Here is a 15,995-nt window from a genome sequence, read left to right as displayed (position 1 = left end):
AGATTCCCATCTCAAGAGAGAATTTGTTGCCGTAGGTTTTCTGAAGGTACTTGTGACCAATTGGCCATCTCTCCCCCTCTCGATCAGAACATCCAAGAAAGGCAATTTTTACGGGTTTACCTTGAAGGTAAAGTGAAGACTCAGCTCATTGCGGTTCAAGCCCGCCACGAAAGCAATAAAACTGGATTCATTCCCCCTCCAGATAACAAAAACGTCATCAATATACCTTAGCCATAGTATGACGCTACTCTCAGTCGAAGTGGTATCATTGAAGACGATGTTCTCCTCCCACCAGCCCAGGAGCAGATTTGCATATGAGGGGGCACAGGGGCTCCCCATCGCAGTACCCCTGAGCTGGTGGAAGTATTTACCGTCATACAGGAAGTAATTTCTGGTGAGACAAAATTCTAAGGCCTGCTTAACAAAGTGATTATGTTCAGCTTAAGGTAGTGTCACCCTCTATTTCTCTCCTAAACTCCTCTCTATCCTAAGACTCTCCCAATGTAGTAGCAGCAAACGTATTGCTTACCAACTCTGATGCGGTTTGTGGTGGTTGCTCCCCGGTGAGGTCCGGATGACGTAGTGCTTGAAGGGCCTGTAGTCGGATGACTGCTCCCACAAATTGGCACTGTAACCCCCCCAATGTCATTTCCAAGGATATCTGCAGGAAGTCCTCCCATAACTCCAATCCAACACAGTTTTTCTCCACAACCATAATCCAAATGCACAGAAGCTCGATGTGTATATTTGCGGGCACCCGCCGCCAGGACAATGGGAATTCCCGGACCCTGGTGAATTGCCTCGGGTTGAACCACACGGGGGTTAGCGATAGTCAGGAATGCCCCCATGTCTCTAAATCCTGACACTTTGTATCCATCAGTTAAGACATCCTGCAGGTGGGGTTGCCGTTGCTCTGGGTGGCTAAAGGACAAAGGCCGAAGTCCGTACACTCCAGGAGGGGTATCTATGGTGCCGTGGTCGGTGGTGCACTCTGGTGGGGGTGGTGGTAGCTCTTCCTCAGGCGGGATGAGGTGCACAAGATGCACTGGATGAGGTGGGGCTCCCTCCGAATCTCTGAGGGACAGCCAGACTGCAAATGTCCAGGTTGCCCACACCCATACCATCTCCTCTGTGATACCCCCAGGTCGTGGTCAGAACTGTTGGGGCTCAGGATTGTGAGGCGTGATTGTCATCGGCTTGTGACTAGGTGGAAGGGCAGATATAATCGGAGGAGGACGAGGCGCGGGAGCAGGCCGTGGTTCATTGTCCAGAAGCCTCCTCCATTGCGGTCAGATAGTAAGGGCCTCATCGGCCAGGACTGCAGCTCTATCCGCGGTACACGGCGTGCGCTCCCGGACCCATTCCCATACCTCTGCGGGCACTTGTGTTGTGAATTTGCTTTTTGCTCCCTCTAGTGGTTACTAGTTTTTTGACTCTGGTTTTTCTGTCATTCCTTTTATCCGCACCTGGGTCGTTAGTTAGGGGTGTTGCTATATAAGCTCCCTGGACCTTCAGTTCAATGCCTGGCAACGTAGTTATCAGAGCTAGTCTGCTGTGCTCTTGTCTACTGATCCTGGTTCCAGTTATATCAGCTAAGTCTGCCTTTTGCTTTTTGCTATTTGTTTTGGTTTTGTATTTTTGTCCAGCTTGTTCCAAATCTATATCCTGACCTTTGCTGGAAGCTCTAGGGGGCTGGTGTTCTCCCCCCGGACCGTTAGACGGTTCGGGGGTTCTTGAATTTCCAGTGTGGATTTTGATAGGGTTTTTGTTGACCATATAAGTTACCTTTCTTTATTCTGCTATCAGTAAGCGGGCCTCTCTGTGCTAAACCTGGTTCATTTCTGTGTTTGTCATTTCCTCTTACCTCACCGTCATTATTTGTGGGGGGCTTCTATCCAGCTTTGGGGTCCCCTTCTCTGGAGGCAAGAAAGGTCTTTGTTTTCCTCTACTAGGGGTAGCTAGATTCTCCGGCTGGCGCGTGTCATCTAGAATCAACGTAGGAATGATCCCCGGCTACTTCTAGTGTTGGCGTTAGGAGTAGATATATGGTCAACCCAGTTACCACTGCCCTATGAGCTGGATTTTTGTATTCTGCAGACTTCCACGTTCCTCTGAGACCCTCGCCATTGGGGTCATAACAGTTTGCCAGGCCTATATTAAATGTTTAATGCATTGCAGAAGAGGGATTATAAGAAAGAAGATTCTGAGTTTTTTTTTTTCTCCTTCCCCTTTACCTCAGAGTGGCTATGCTTGCTGCAGACATGAATGTCCAGACCTTGATTACAAGTGTGGACCAGCTGGCTACTCGTGTGCAGGGCATACAAGACTATGTTATCAGAAATCCTAGGTCAGAACCTAAAATACCGATTCCTGAACATACCGCTATGCGTTCATATATCAAGGAGTCTCTGGAAAAAGGACATATTCGTCCGTCTTCTTCCCCTCTTGGTGCGGGATTCTTTTTTGTGGCAAAAAAGGACGGATCTTTGAGACCTTGTATTGATTATCGGCTTTTAAATAAGATCACTGTCAAATTTCAGTATCCTTTACCGCTGTTGTCTGACTTGTTTGCCCGGATTAAGGGTGCCAAGTGGTTCACCAAGATAGACCTTCGTGGTGCGTACAACCTTGTGCGCATTAAGCAAGGTGATGAATGGAAAACCGCATTCAATACGCCCGAAGGTCATTTTGAGTACTTGGTGATGCCTTTTGGGCTCTCCAATGCGCCTTCAGTTTTTCAGTCCTTTATGCATGACATTTTCCGGAAGTATCTGGATAAATTTTTGATTGTTTATCTGGATGATATTTTTTTTTTTTCTGATAATTGGGGTTCATTTTTTCCCCTTCTGCTGTGGAGATGGACCCAGTCAAGGTCCGAGCTATTCTTGATTGGACTCAGCCCTCGTCAGTTAAGAGTCTTCAGAAGTTCTTGGGCTTCGCTAACTTCTACCGTCGTTTTATCGCTAATTTTTCTAGCATTGTGAAACCTTTGACGGATATGACCAAGAAGGGCTCCGATGTAGCTAACTGGGCTCCTGCTGCCGTGGAGGCTTTCCAGGAGTTGAAACGCCGGTTTACTTCGGCGCCTGTTTTGTGCCAGCCTGACGTCTCACTTCCCTTTCAGGTTGAGGTGGATGCTTCAGAGATTGGGGCAGGGGCCGTTTTGTCGCAGAGAGGCCCTGGTTGCTCTGTTATGAAACCTTGTGCCTTTTTCTCTAGGAAGTTTTCGCCTGCCGAGCGAAATTATGATGTGGGCAATCGGGAGTTGTTGGCCATGAAATGGGCATTTGAGGAGTGGCGTCATTGGCTCGAGGGTGCTAAGCATCGTGTGGTGGTCTTGACTGATCACAAAAATCTGATGTATCTCGAGTCTGCTAAACGCCTTAATCCGAGACAGGCCCGCTGGTCATTGTTTTTCTCCCGCTTTGATTTTGTTGTCTCGTATTTACCAGGTTCAAAGAATGTGAAGGCAGATGCTCTTTCTAGGAGCTTTGTGCCTGATGCTCCTGGAGTCGCTGATCCTGTTGGTATTCTTAAAGATGGAGTTATCTTGTCAGCTATTTCTCCGGATCTGCGACGTGTGTTGCAGAGATTTCAGGCTGATAGGCCTGAGTCTTGTCCACCTGACAGACTGTTTGTCCCGGATAAGTGGACCAGCAGAGTCATTTCCGAGGTTCATTCCTCAGTGTTGGCAGGTCACCCGGGAATTTTTGGCACCAGAGATCTGGTGGCCAGGTCCTTTTGGTGGCCTTCCTTGTCAAGGGATGTGCGGTCATTTGTGCAGTCCTGTGGGACTTGTGCTCGAGCTAAGCCTTGCTGTTCTCGTGCCAGCGGTTTGCTCTTGCCCTTGCCTGTCCCGAAGAGACCTTGGACACATATCTCCATGGATTTCATTTCTGATCTTCCGCTATCTCAGGGCATGTCCGTTATCTGGGTGATATGTGATCGCTTCTCCAAGATGGTCCATTTGGTTCCTTTGCCTAAGCTGCCTTCCTCTTCCGATCTGGTTCCTGTGTTTTTCCAGAACGTGGTTCGTTTGCACGGCATCCCTGAGAATATTGTGTCTGACAGAGGATCCCAGTTCGTTTCCAGGTTCTGGCGATCCTTTTGTAGTAGGATGGGCATTGATTTGTCATTTTCGTCTGCTTTCCATCCTCAGACTAATGGACAGACGGAGCGAACCAATCAGACTTTGGAGGCTTATTTGAGGTGTTTTGTCTCTGCTGATCAGGACGATTGGGTGACATTCTTGCCGTTGGCTGAGTTTGCCCTTAATAATCGGGCTAGTTCCGCCACCTTGGTTTCGCCTTTTTTCTGCAACTCTGGTTTCCATCCTCGCTTTTCTTCGGGTCATGTGGAGCCTTCTGACTGTCCTGGGGTGGATTCTGTGGTGGATAGGTTGCAGCAGATCTGGAATCATGTGGTGGACAACTTGAAGTTGTCACAGGAGAAGGCTCAGCGCTTTGCCAACCGCCGCCGCGGTGTGGGTCCCCGACTACGCGTTGGGGATTTGGTGTGGCTTTCTTCCCGCTTTGTTCCTATGAAGGTCTCCTCTCCCAAATTTAAACCTCGTTTTATTGGGCCTTACAAGATATTGGAAATCCTTAATCCTGTATCTTTTCGTCTGGATCTTCCTGTGTCGTTTGCTATTCACAATGTATTTCATAGGTCCTTGTTGCGGCGGTACATTGTGCCTGTAGTTCCTTCTGCTGAGCCTCCTGCTCCGGTGTTGGTTGAGGGCGAGTTGGAGTACGTGGTGGAGAAGATCTTGGATTCTCGCCTCTCCAGGCGGAGGCTTCAGTACCTGGTCAAGTGGAAGGGCTATGGTCAGGAGGATAATTCCTGGGTGGTCGCCTCTGATGTTCATGCGGCCGATTTAGTTCGTGCCTTTCATGCCGCTCATCCTGATCGCCCTGGTGGTCGTGGTGAGGGTTCGGTGACCCCTCACTAAGGGGGGGGTACTGTTGTGAATTTGCTTTTTGCTCCCTCTAGTGGTTACTAGTTTTTTGACTCTGGTTTTTCTGTCATTCCTTTTATCCGCACCTGGGTCGTTAGTTAGGGGTGTTGCTATATAAGCTCCCTGGACCTTCAGTTCAATGCCTGGCAACGTAGTTATCAGAGCTAGTCTGCTGTGCTCTTGTCTACTGATCCTGGTTCCAGTTATATCAGCTAAGTCTGCCTTTTGCTTTTTGCTATTTGTTTTGGTTTTGTATTTTTGTCCAGCTTGTTCCAAATCTATATCCTGACCTTTGCTGGAAGCTCTAGGGGGCTGGTGTTCTCCCCCCGGACCGTTAGACGGTTCGGGGGTTCTTGAATTTCCAGTGTGGATTTTGATAGGGTTTTTGTTGACCATATAAGTTACCTTTCTTTATTCTGCTATCAGTAAGCGGGCCTCTCTGTGCTAAACCTGGTTCATTTCTGTGTTTGTCATTTCCTCTTACCTCACCGTCATTATTTGTGGGGGGCTTCTATCCAGCTTTGGGGTCCCCTTCTCTGGAGGCAAGAAAGGTCTTTGTTTTCCTCTACTAGGGGTAGCTAGATTCTCCGGCTGGCGCGTGTCATCTAGAATCAACGTAGGAATGATCCCCGGCTACTTCTAGTGTTGGCGTTAGGAGTAGATATATGGTCAACCCAGTTACCACTGCCCTATGAGCTGGATTTTTGTATTCTGCAGACTTCCACGTTCCTCTGAGACCCTCGCCATTGGGGTCATAACACACTTGGCAAGAAAGTGTTCTATAAGGACCGCCTGTATAACATCTTCCACAGTAAAGGCGTTTTCTGCTTCCAGCCATCTCCGACATGCCTGGGACATCTTATGTGCATACATCCTAAACGATCCCCCCATGGTGCATGGGAGGTCTCGGAACTTGGCTACTATATGAGTCTGGGGTGATAGCATGGTAATCCAGGATAGTCTGCTTTACAACGTTTTAATCCCGATTGCGCTGTGAGTCAATGGTTTGGTAACCCTCCGCCATGCTTCCGTTCAGGAGTCCTACTAACAAACGCATCCAGCCAGAGTGGGGCACCTCCATCACAGCACACTGCTGCTCAAAGTCCTTGAAGAATCCCTCCACATCTCCGGAAGCCTCATCAAATGGCTTAAACTCTGTCTGGATGATTCGTACAGGCTCCCGGATTGTTGGGTTTACACTCCACATTGCATTTCTCCCTCTTTCAAGCTCTATTGCTTCTTGTCGCTGCTGTGCCCGGTGGGCAGCCTCCTCCTTATACTCCAGAGAGACGCCTGGGCCCAGAACCGCCATTTCTTCTTCGTACCACACCAACCACTGGCTTTTTGCGGTGGGGATCCCTGTCTCCAGGGCTTGTCCTTCAGACATCTGGAAGGAGGTGGCCGGGCTAGCACCCACCAGTAGGTCAATTAAGGCTTCTTTAGTCTGTCGCTGGTAGTTCAGGCCCAGGTCTCTGGCTCTCTCCTGTAAACTGGATACAGTTCAATTTCTGTACTCACTCTGTGGGTGGTTCTCCATTGGGTTGCACTCTGTTGATCCCACTGCTGCCACCAGTTGTTACGGGGTCCTTCTCCGATACCACACAATCAACAGAGCGAGGGAAGTGTGAAGAATCCCAAGACCTTTATTATAGGCAAAACTAAAAACTAGGCCCATAAACAATCCACCACACTGAGGACACAATAGTCCAGAACATGAATGCAGTTCTGTAACAGGATAAAATGTCCAAGGAGATGAGAGTCAAATAATCCAGCAGACAGAGGATAAGAAAATCCATACGCTTCCCTTTCTCTCTGACGTGCTGTGTTCACACAATCCTCGCCACATAGGAACTGACTTCCAGGTCCTGTCCTCCCCAGCCCCCTCCTTATGTCCACGGGTAGTCAGACAGGTTGGGGTGGTTTTCAGGCCTCCCAGACCTGACAAAGGTGCCTCGGGGATTAAGGTACTACAGTGGGTCATCAAGAGGCATAGATACAGTCAGGCTGCAGACAGTAAGTGAGCTAATTCAATTATCAGCCTTTTGGAAGGTAATTGAGACTCTATACAATATGGGGAATACACGGAATGATACAGGGCAACAAGAGAACACTATGAAAATCAGTAAGATATACACAAAATGATACCGACATAACATATCACACCATCACAGGCAGGTTTTGTGGGGTCTTCCGGTTTACGGCAGATCTTGTGGGGTGTTCCCGGTATACAGTAGGTCTTGTGGGCTGTTCCTGGTATATAGTAGGTCTTGTGGGATGTTCCTGGTATGCAGCAGGTCTTGTGGGGTGTTCCTGGTATACAACAGGTCTTTTAGGATGTTCCCGGTATACGGCAGGTCTTGTGGGGTATTTACAGTATATAGCAGGTCTTGTGGGGTCTTCCTGGAATACAGCAGGTCTTGTGGGGTGTTTACAGTATATGGCAGGTCCTGTGGGGTGTTCCCGGCATACAGGTCTTGTGGGGTGTTTACAGTGTATGGCAGGTCTTGTGGGGTCTTCCTGGTATATGGCAGGTCTTGTGGGATGTTCCTGGTATACGGCAAGTCTTGTGGGGTGTTTACAGTATATAGCAGGTCTTGTGGGGTTTTCCTGTATACGGCAGGTCTTGTGGGGTGTTCCTGGTATAAGGCAGGTCTTGTGGGATGTTTCTGGTATACGGTAGGTCTTGTGGGGGGTTACTGGTATACAGCAGGTCTTATGGGGTCTTCCTGGTATACAGCAGGACTTGTGGGGTGTTACTGGTATACAACAGGTCTTTTAGAATGTTCCCGGTATATGGCAGGTCTTGTGGGGTGTTTACAGTGTATGGCAGGTCTTGTGGGGTCTTCCTGGTATACGGCAGGTCTTGTAGGATGTTCCTGGTATACTGCAGGTCTTGTGGGGTGTTTACAGTATATGGCAGGTCCTGTGGGGTGTTCCCGGTATACAGCAGGTCTTGTGGGGTGTCGCCGGTAAACGGCAGCTCTTGTGAGATGTTCCCAGTAAACAGCAGGTCTTGTGAGATGTTCCCAGTAAATGGCACCACTTGTGAGATGTTCCAGTAAATGGCAGATCTTGTGAGCTGTTCCTGGTATACGGCAGCTCTTGTGAGATGTTCCCAGTAAACGGCAGCTCTTGTGAGATGTTCCCAGTAAACAGCAGGTCTTATGAGATGTTCCCAGTAGATGGCACCACTTGTGAGATGTTCCCAGTAAAGGGCAGATCTTGTGTGCTGTTCCTGGTAAACGGCAGATCTTGTGAATGTTCCCAGTATATGTCAGGTCTTGTGACATGTTCCCAGTATAAGGCAGGTCTTGTGGGGTGTTCCTGGTATACATCAGGTTTTTTTTGGGGTGTCCCGGGTATACATCAGAACTTGTGGGGTGCTCCCCATATACGGCAGGTCTTGTGGAGAGCTTCTAGTATGCAGAGGTCTTGTAGGGCGTTCTCGATATACAGCAAGTCATGTGGATAGGTAAGCAGTGTTTAAGTTCTTACATAAATGGTACCAGGAATTACAAATGGTGAAAGGCGCAAAAGTCTTGGGTTCTCAAGACTCATTGATTTGTTGGGTGCAGGGCATCGTAACCATACGGCAAATGGTGCTCCTGCGTTAGTCTCCTGGCAGTGGCACCATTTTCACTTCTTAAGACTGAATTAAATGGCAGGAGAGCACCTTGACCCCCTCAATCCCTTGGGCAGCAGTCAGAGACCCTCCTTTATTAGGCTGGAGGATGTAAATGGATAGATTTGGGTGCAGCACCTTAGACGGGCGTCGCCCTCATCACAAGGATTCTGAGGGGCATCGATAGGGCACCGTCCGTCTCGGCAGGAATGGTCCGGGGATCACGGTGATGTCTCTAGATTCCCAGGTCTTGATCGCATTGATCATATTTGGATTGTTCTGCTCCCGTCTTATTGCGATGGTGTAAGACGCCTGCGCTCCAGAACCTCAGAGATGACGGACTGTGCTGAGTCGGGGAATTCAGACTTCTTCTCCACATTATCTTCTGTTATAGAGATCAGATACCATGAGAAGCATTCTCAGAGTAGGCAGATTAGATACACAGCTCAGCAGGTAGCATCACACATGATAGGATTAGATACACTGGAGCGGTCAGTTTAGGTAACGTGGATGTGTTTATGCTCAGTCAGCGGTGTCTGTGAGTCTACTGTCTGTATTATTCGGTGCTGACAGATTCTCGGAAGAAAAGAGAATTTTCCCATTTATTGAGTTATTACCGGTTTCTCTGCTGTTTCGCCTCTCGTCCTCCCCCCGCCGCTGGCGATCCCCTGGATATAAGCCGGCGGCATCTGTTTAAATGTGATCCCTGTCTGTTCTTCTGCCAAAAGAAATACAGATGATCAAGGCCCAGGTGAGAAAAGAGAGAACAGGCCCGATCACAGCGGGGAGACTGAAATCACAGGCCGCCGTGTCCTCAACATAGCGGCGGCGGCAGCAACGTGCAGAGTTTAAAGCCTCGATACCTTTGAAATCATAGAAAGTCATAGAAGACGCTACAGCTGTGGGGGATTTACATTCCGGAGTCCTCGTAAACTGAATCTATTCTGTAGACATATCAGGAAGAAACAGAGAGATGTAAGAAAGAGACCACCCGAGTGTTATAGACATAGACCACCACAGTCAGTAACGGGAGAGGACGGCGGCGGAGGAGTGCAGGCCCAAAGATAGACCACATCGTCTCCGCTACACTTACATACGAGCAGTATTATAGTAGTTATATTCTTGTACATAGGGGCAGTATTATAGTAGTTATATTCTTGCACATAGGAGCAGTATTATAGTAGTTATATTCTTGTACATAGGGGCAGTATTATAGTAGTTATATTCTTGTACATAGGGGCAGTATTATAGTAGTTATATTCTTGTACATAGGGGCAGTATTATAGTAGTTATATTCTTGTACATTGGGGCAGTATTATAGTAGTTATATTCCTGTACATAGGGGGCAGTATTATAGTAGTTATATTCTTGTACATAGGAGCAGTATTATAGTAGTTTTATTCTTGTACATAGGGGCAGTTTTATAATAGTTATATTCCTGTACTCCACCCACACCCAGACTCATAGTAAAACAGGTGGTCAGGAACAATGTCCCCACCCCTGTGCGTATAACTCCCAATAGGAACTATATAAGAGGAGGACAACGGGAGTATATATAGAAAAGTAACAATTTTATTGAAAAACACAATTAAAAACACACACATTTAAAAGACACCAAATGAATGTACCAGGAATCCATATTATATCCCATTTTAACAACCAACCATTGGAATGTACAAAGAGAAGATGTGCGGTAACTCCATGTAATCCTACCAAGTGGACCCAGTTCCCAATGACCACCCTATATCCGCAGTAATACATATAAGCCTGTGCAACTATGAAGTTAGAAAAGGTGCCAATACAAGAACCTGATCCACAATGGAGACTAACATGGAGAGTGCCCGGAGGAGCAGCAAGAGTAACAAGCCATGCGGCGTTAGAAAATCCACCTCCCAGAGCACAAGCACAATCTTACCCACATGAGGATCCCTGGACTGAGCGTCACCCCCGAAGCACGTTTCGCTGCTATCCTAGCGGCTTTCTCAAGGGGAAGAAAGCCTTGAGAAAGCCGCTAGGATAGCAGCGAAACGTGCTTCGGGGGTGACGCTCAGTCCAGGGATCCTCATGTGGGTAAGATTGTGCTTGTGCTCTGGGAGGTGGATTTTCTAACGCCGCATGGCTTGTTACTCTTGCTGCTCCTCCGGGCACTCTCCATGTTAGGCTACGTTCACACGATCCGGATTTTGATCCGGATCCGTAGCGGATTTTCAGCAGCGGATCCGGATCAGTTTTCCATGTTGGTTACAGTACAATGTAACCCAATGGAAAACCAAAACCGCTGTGCTAACGATCCGTTTTTCCGCTGGAAAATCCGCGCGGATTTTCCAGCGGAAAAAAGAAGTAGCATGTCAATTCTTTCAGCGGATTCCGCACCGGTTTTCCAGCAGCTCCAATAGGAAACTGCTATTGGAAACCCGCAGTGGAAAACGCTGAAGAAAAAGGATCAGAAAACGCAGCTCAAATTCACTGCGGAATTTAGCTGCCGTTTTCCAAAAACGGGCAGGAAAAAAAAAGGATGGAAATCCTGATCGTGTGAACGTAGCCTCAGTCTCCATTGTGGATCAGGTTCTTGTATTGGCACCTTTTCTAACTTCATAGTTGCACAGGCTTATATGTATTACTGCGGATATAGGGTGGTCATTGGGAACTGGGTCCACTTGGTAGGATTACATGGAGTTACCGCACATCTTCTCTTTGTACATTCCAATGGTTGGTTGTTAAAATGGGATATAATATGGATTCCTGGTACATTCATTTGGTGTCTTTTAAATGTGTGTGTTTTTAATTGTGTTTTTCAATAAAATTGTTACTTTTCTATATATACTCCCGTTGTCCTCCTCTTATATAATTATATTCTTGTACATAGGGGCAGTATTATAGTAGTTATATTCTTGTACATAGGGGCAATATTATAGTAGTTATATTCTTGTACATAGGAGCAGTATTATAGTAGTTATATCCTTGTACATAGGAGCAGTATTATAGTAGTTATATTCTTGTACATAGGGGCAGTATTATAGTAGTTATATTCTTGTACATAGGGGCAGTATTATAGTAGTTATATTCTTGTACATAGGGGCAGTATTATAGTAGTTATATTCTTGTACATAGGAGCAGTATTATAGTAGTTATATCCTTGTACATAGGAGCAGTATTATAGTAGTTATATTCTTGTACATAGGGGCAGTATTATAGTAGTTATATTCTTGTACATAGGGGCAGTATTATAGTAGTTATATTCTTGTACATAGGGGCAGTATTATAGTAGTTATATTCTTGTACATAGGAGCAGTATTATAGTAGTTATATTCCTGTACACAGGGGCAGTATTATAGTAGTTATATTCCTGTACATGGGGCAGTATTATAGTAGTTATATTCTTATACATAGGGGGCAGTATTATAGTAGTTATATTCCTGTACATGGGGCAGTCTTAGTAGTAGTTATTATATATGTATTTGGTTCTACTTAAGGTTTGCATACGTTATTAATAAAACAATACAGCAGGAGAATCTATCATCTATTCTAGACATTTATAATGTTTCCAGTCTGTTATAACTTTACATAATGGTTTCCTTCTGTAGAGAAGATGTAAAATATGGGTTTGGATGCGGATGTGGATTCTTTTTCAAAGCCTAATATCAAGACAATAAAAGTCTTCCTACGTAAACTACAAAGTGAGAAGCGTGTGCATAATCCTCTTCCCTTTTCTGTGTAGAGCCCACGCTGGGTTGGTTTATCTATTTCTCCATGGTGGGTTGGGTCACATTTTGTTCGTTTTCTGTCTGCTTTGTTCTTTTCATTGTTTTTGGCAATCTGCTACGTTAGAATGGTGCCTCAGCCGGTGACTTTAAATGAAGGATTTTAGGTCGCCTTTATGAAAAGCCTTTTTGCTGACCTGTTTGCCTACAGCACCTTTAGAGAAGAAATGAAGTATTTCAGGTCTAAAAAACAATTGTGACCACTCCCTTTAAGAGATTTTATGCTGTATAAACCCTAAATTTATTGTGTAGTTTGCAGAATTGAAGGAGCTGTAGACGTCCAGCGAATCTCACATTGTGTTTTGGCGGTCAGAGAGTTGGACGGATGGAAATAGACCCACATCTGTCTGACCGCAATGTCCAACCTCCTCCCTCCACCGAGTTCTGCAGACAGAACCGTACAGCTGGAAGGTTGCAGACAACACTGTCCGGTTCTACTAGAAGAATCTCTTATGTCGCAGGATACTACATTTGATTCTTGCTTAACCTAATACAGCTGCAAATCTATTAGTAAAGTCTCTGGAATTTTCTCAATCACAGTTAAGATAAGATTTGTTTCCTAACAAATCCCTTTATTGACACAGAACAACATTGTCTAAACACACTTGTGACATTTGTAACCTTGTAATGTCACCGCTCTCTAGTGATGGATAGGCTGCATTCTCAGTGATGTCACCGCTCACTAGTGAATGGATAGGCTGCATTCTCAGTGATGTCACCGCTCTCTAGTGAATGGATAGGCTGCATTCTCAGTGATGTCACTGCTCTCTAGTGAATGGATAGGCTGCATTCTCAGTGATGTCACCTTTCTCTAGTGAATGGATAGAATGCATTCTTAGTAATGTCACCGCTCTCTAGTGATGGATAGGAGGCATTCTTAGTGATGTCATTGCTCTCTAGTGATGGATAGGAGACATTCTCAGTGATGTCACCGCTCTCTAGTGATGGATAGGCTGCATTCTGTGATGTCACCGCTCTCTAGTGATGGATAGGCTGCATTCTCAGTGATGTCACCGCTCTCTAGTGAATGGATAGGCTGCACTGACAATACACCGAGGACATTTTTATATTTTAGAGCAGTGTAGAAACTAGTTGGCACAAAGTGTCTCTTGTCTTGAAGATTTAGGAGAGAGGTCATTTTTCTGTTTCCGCTGAGTGACTTTAATGCTCTTGTTAATATGACTGTTGACATTTTATTCTCATTTTATTGCCATGAATCTGCCTGGCGCTCCTCAGATTTGCTGTCACTGAGAGGATATAAAGAAGGATATTAAGTTACTGAAGTGCTTTTACAATGGGGCGGCTTTTACCTTGTGACTTATCCCAGTTTTCGTTCCTTTTTGTTCCTGGATCTGCTCTTAATTTTATTATTCCAGAACTCCACATTGACTTTTTGCGTTTTTTGTCATCTGGTCTGATTTATTTAGCTATATGATAGCAGACGTCAGAGATTGCAGTGAAGTCGGACACTTGGTGACATTTATATGATATCACATTTATTGCGTTGCATTTTTTGGTTAACTGGCAGTAAAGCATAAGATGTTCCACCAGGTTGGGTGCTGTTGTGGCCAGGCTTCATGAAGACCCTGTGTCCTCCGTCGCCTGTAATGAACGGAGCATGACCCTATAGTTTTATATTAGGTAACTACATACATAGCAATTTCATAATGTATTTGTAATCTTAAGGTTGTATTATTTATGCACAGAGGAAACCAATCACTTAAGACAGAGAAGCCTCAGAAAAGTCAATTTCCACATCATTTGCGTTTGTTTAAAAGTCACTTTTCTTTTTTATTCTTGCAATATTTGTTGCTAATTCTTCGAAGTGTTGCACATGAGTCTATGATTTTTTCTGAAAATCAAAAAAACATTTTTATATTTGTCTTTAAAATGTTTTTTTTTTTAATTTTTAAGTACAAAAAGTTACACAGTTTGCAAAATGTCTTAAAAAGTTTCTGGTCTGCATGGAATCACATCAGGGGAAAATTTAAGTACATTTGAGCAAAACTTTTCGAAACATCGCTAATTATTAATCAAGCAAAAACATCTGGAAAGATTAAACCCCTCACAGAGTAGTGGAAAAAAAGGAAAAGAACACTTAAAATAAATGCATTTAAAAAAGATGGAATGTAAACCAGCTCACCCGTGATGCATAAGCTGAGTTTCGGGAGCACGGACCCGCTGTGTCCAGGCGTGTAGAATCCAAAAGAAAAAAATGTCCAGCTTCACTGAATCCGTGAAAAAAGTTTTCTTTATTCACAAACTTAAACATGGAGGATACAAACTTCAGCACAAACCATATGGGTAAGAATCTCAACGCGTTCCTGGAGACTAAGCTCCCTTAATCATGATATTAAGGGAGCTTAGTCGTCAGAAACGCGTTGAGATCTTACCCATATGGTTTGTGCTGAAGTTTGTTTCCTCCATGTTTAAGTTTGTGAATAAAGAAAACTTTTTTTCACAGATTCGGTGAAGCTGGACATTTTTTTTCTTTTGGATTTAAAAAAAGATGCCTTCGTAAGCATGATCTTACTTCTCTCATGCCCCCCACAACATGATAGAAACTGCTCTTGGTGTGCGTTTCGGCCTCATTTCTCCAGGGACTGATCTAATTCTCATGTTTTATAACTAGCCGTCTACTCTTTATCGGTGAGTCGTTCCTCTTCACTAGCATTCTGCTAGCACTATAGATTTGGAACGTTCTTATCATTGCCTCTACCACTGTCCTGTGGCTTACCGATGGTAAACTAAAAGCCCACCACTCCATTAAGTCTGTATGCATTTGGCAGATAGGAGAGCAGCAGAAAGACAAATGAACTGTCACCACTTCCTGTTGGGAGGCGTAGACCAGTATACGCTTCCTGTAGGAAGATATAGACCCGCCTCTACTTCCTATAGGGAGGTGTAGACCCATCTGAGATTCCTGTAGGAAAGCATAGACCCACCCCTGCTTCCTGTATGGAGGCATAGACCCACCCCTGCTTCCTGTAAGCAGGTGTAGACCCACCCCTAATTCCTTTAGGGAGGTGTAGGCCCACTTGAGATTCCTGTAGGAAAGCATAGACCCACCCCTGCTTCCTGTAGGGAGGCATAGACCTGCCCCTGCTTCCTGTAGGAAGGCATAGACCCACCCCTGCTTCTTGCAGGCAGGTGTAGACCTGCCCCTGTTTCCTGTAGGGAGGTGTAGACCCACCCCTGCTTCCTGTAAACAGGTGTAGACCCACTCCTAATTCCTGTAGGGAGGTGTAGACCCACTTAAGATTCCTGTAGGAAAGCATAGACCTGCCCCTGCTTCCTGTAGGCAGGCATAGACGTGCCCCCAATTCCTGTAGGAAGGTGCAGACCCGCACATTTCCTGCAGGGAGTAGTAGACCTGTGTCTGCTTACTGTAGGGAAGAGTTAACCCGCCCAATGCTTCATGTAGGGAGATGTAAACCAGTCACCACTTCCTGTAGGAAGATGTAGACCCGTGCCCACTTCCTGTAGGGAGACGTAGACCCACCCATGTGATTCCTGTAGGAAATCGTAGACCCACACTTGCTTCCTGTAGAAAGATGTAGATCCACGCCCGTTTTCTGTATGGAGGCATAGACCCACCCCTGCTTCCTGTAGGAAATTGTAGACCCGCTTCTGCTTCCAGTAGGTAGGTGTAGAT

At 45.7% G+C, this 15,995-nt stretch overlaps 1 protein-coding gene across 1 annotated transcript in view; it reads left to right on the top strand.

Annotated features, from left to right (window-relative positions):
- ARHGAP31 (Rho GTPase activating protein 31) overlaps window positions 1–15,995 on the top strand; it is a 189,270-nt gene that overhangs the window by 68,162 nt on the left and 105,113 nt on the right. The gene's annotated exons all lie outside the window — the stretch shown is intronic.

The sequence above is a fragment of the Ranitomeya variabilis genome, chromosome 3 (genome assembly GCF_051348905.1).
Source record: "Ranitomeya variabilis isolate aRanVar5 chromosome 3, aRanVar5.hap1, whole genome shotgun sequence".
Classification (NCBI taxonomy): Eukaryota; Metazoa; Chordata; class Amphibia; order Anura; family Dendrobatidae; genus Ranitomeya; species Ranitomeya variabilis.
Note: the sequence above shows the minus strand (reverse complement) of the source record. Positions and strands in the feature narration are given on the sequence as shown.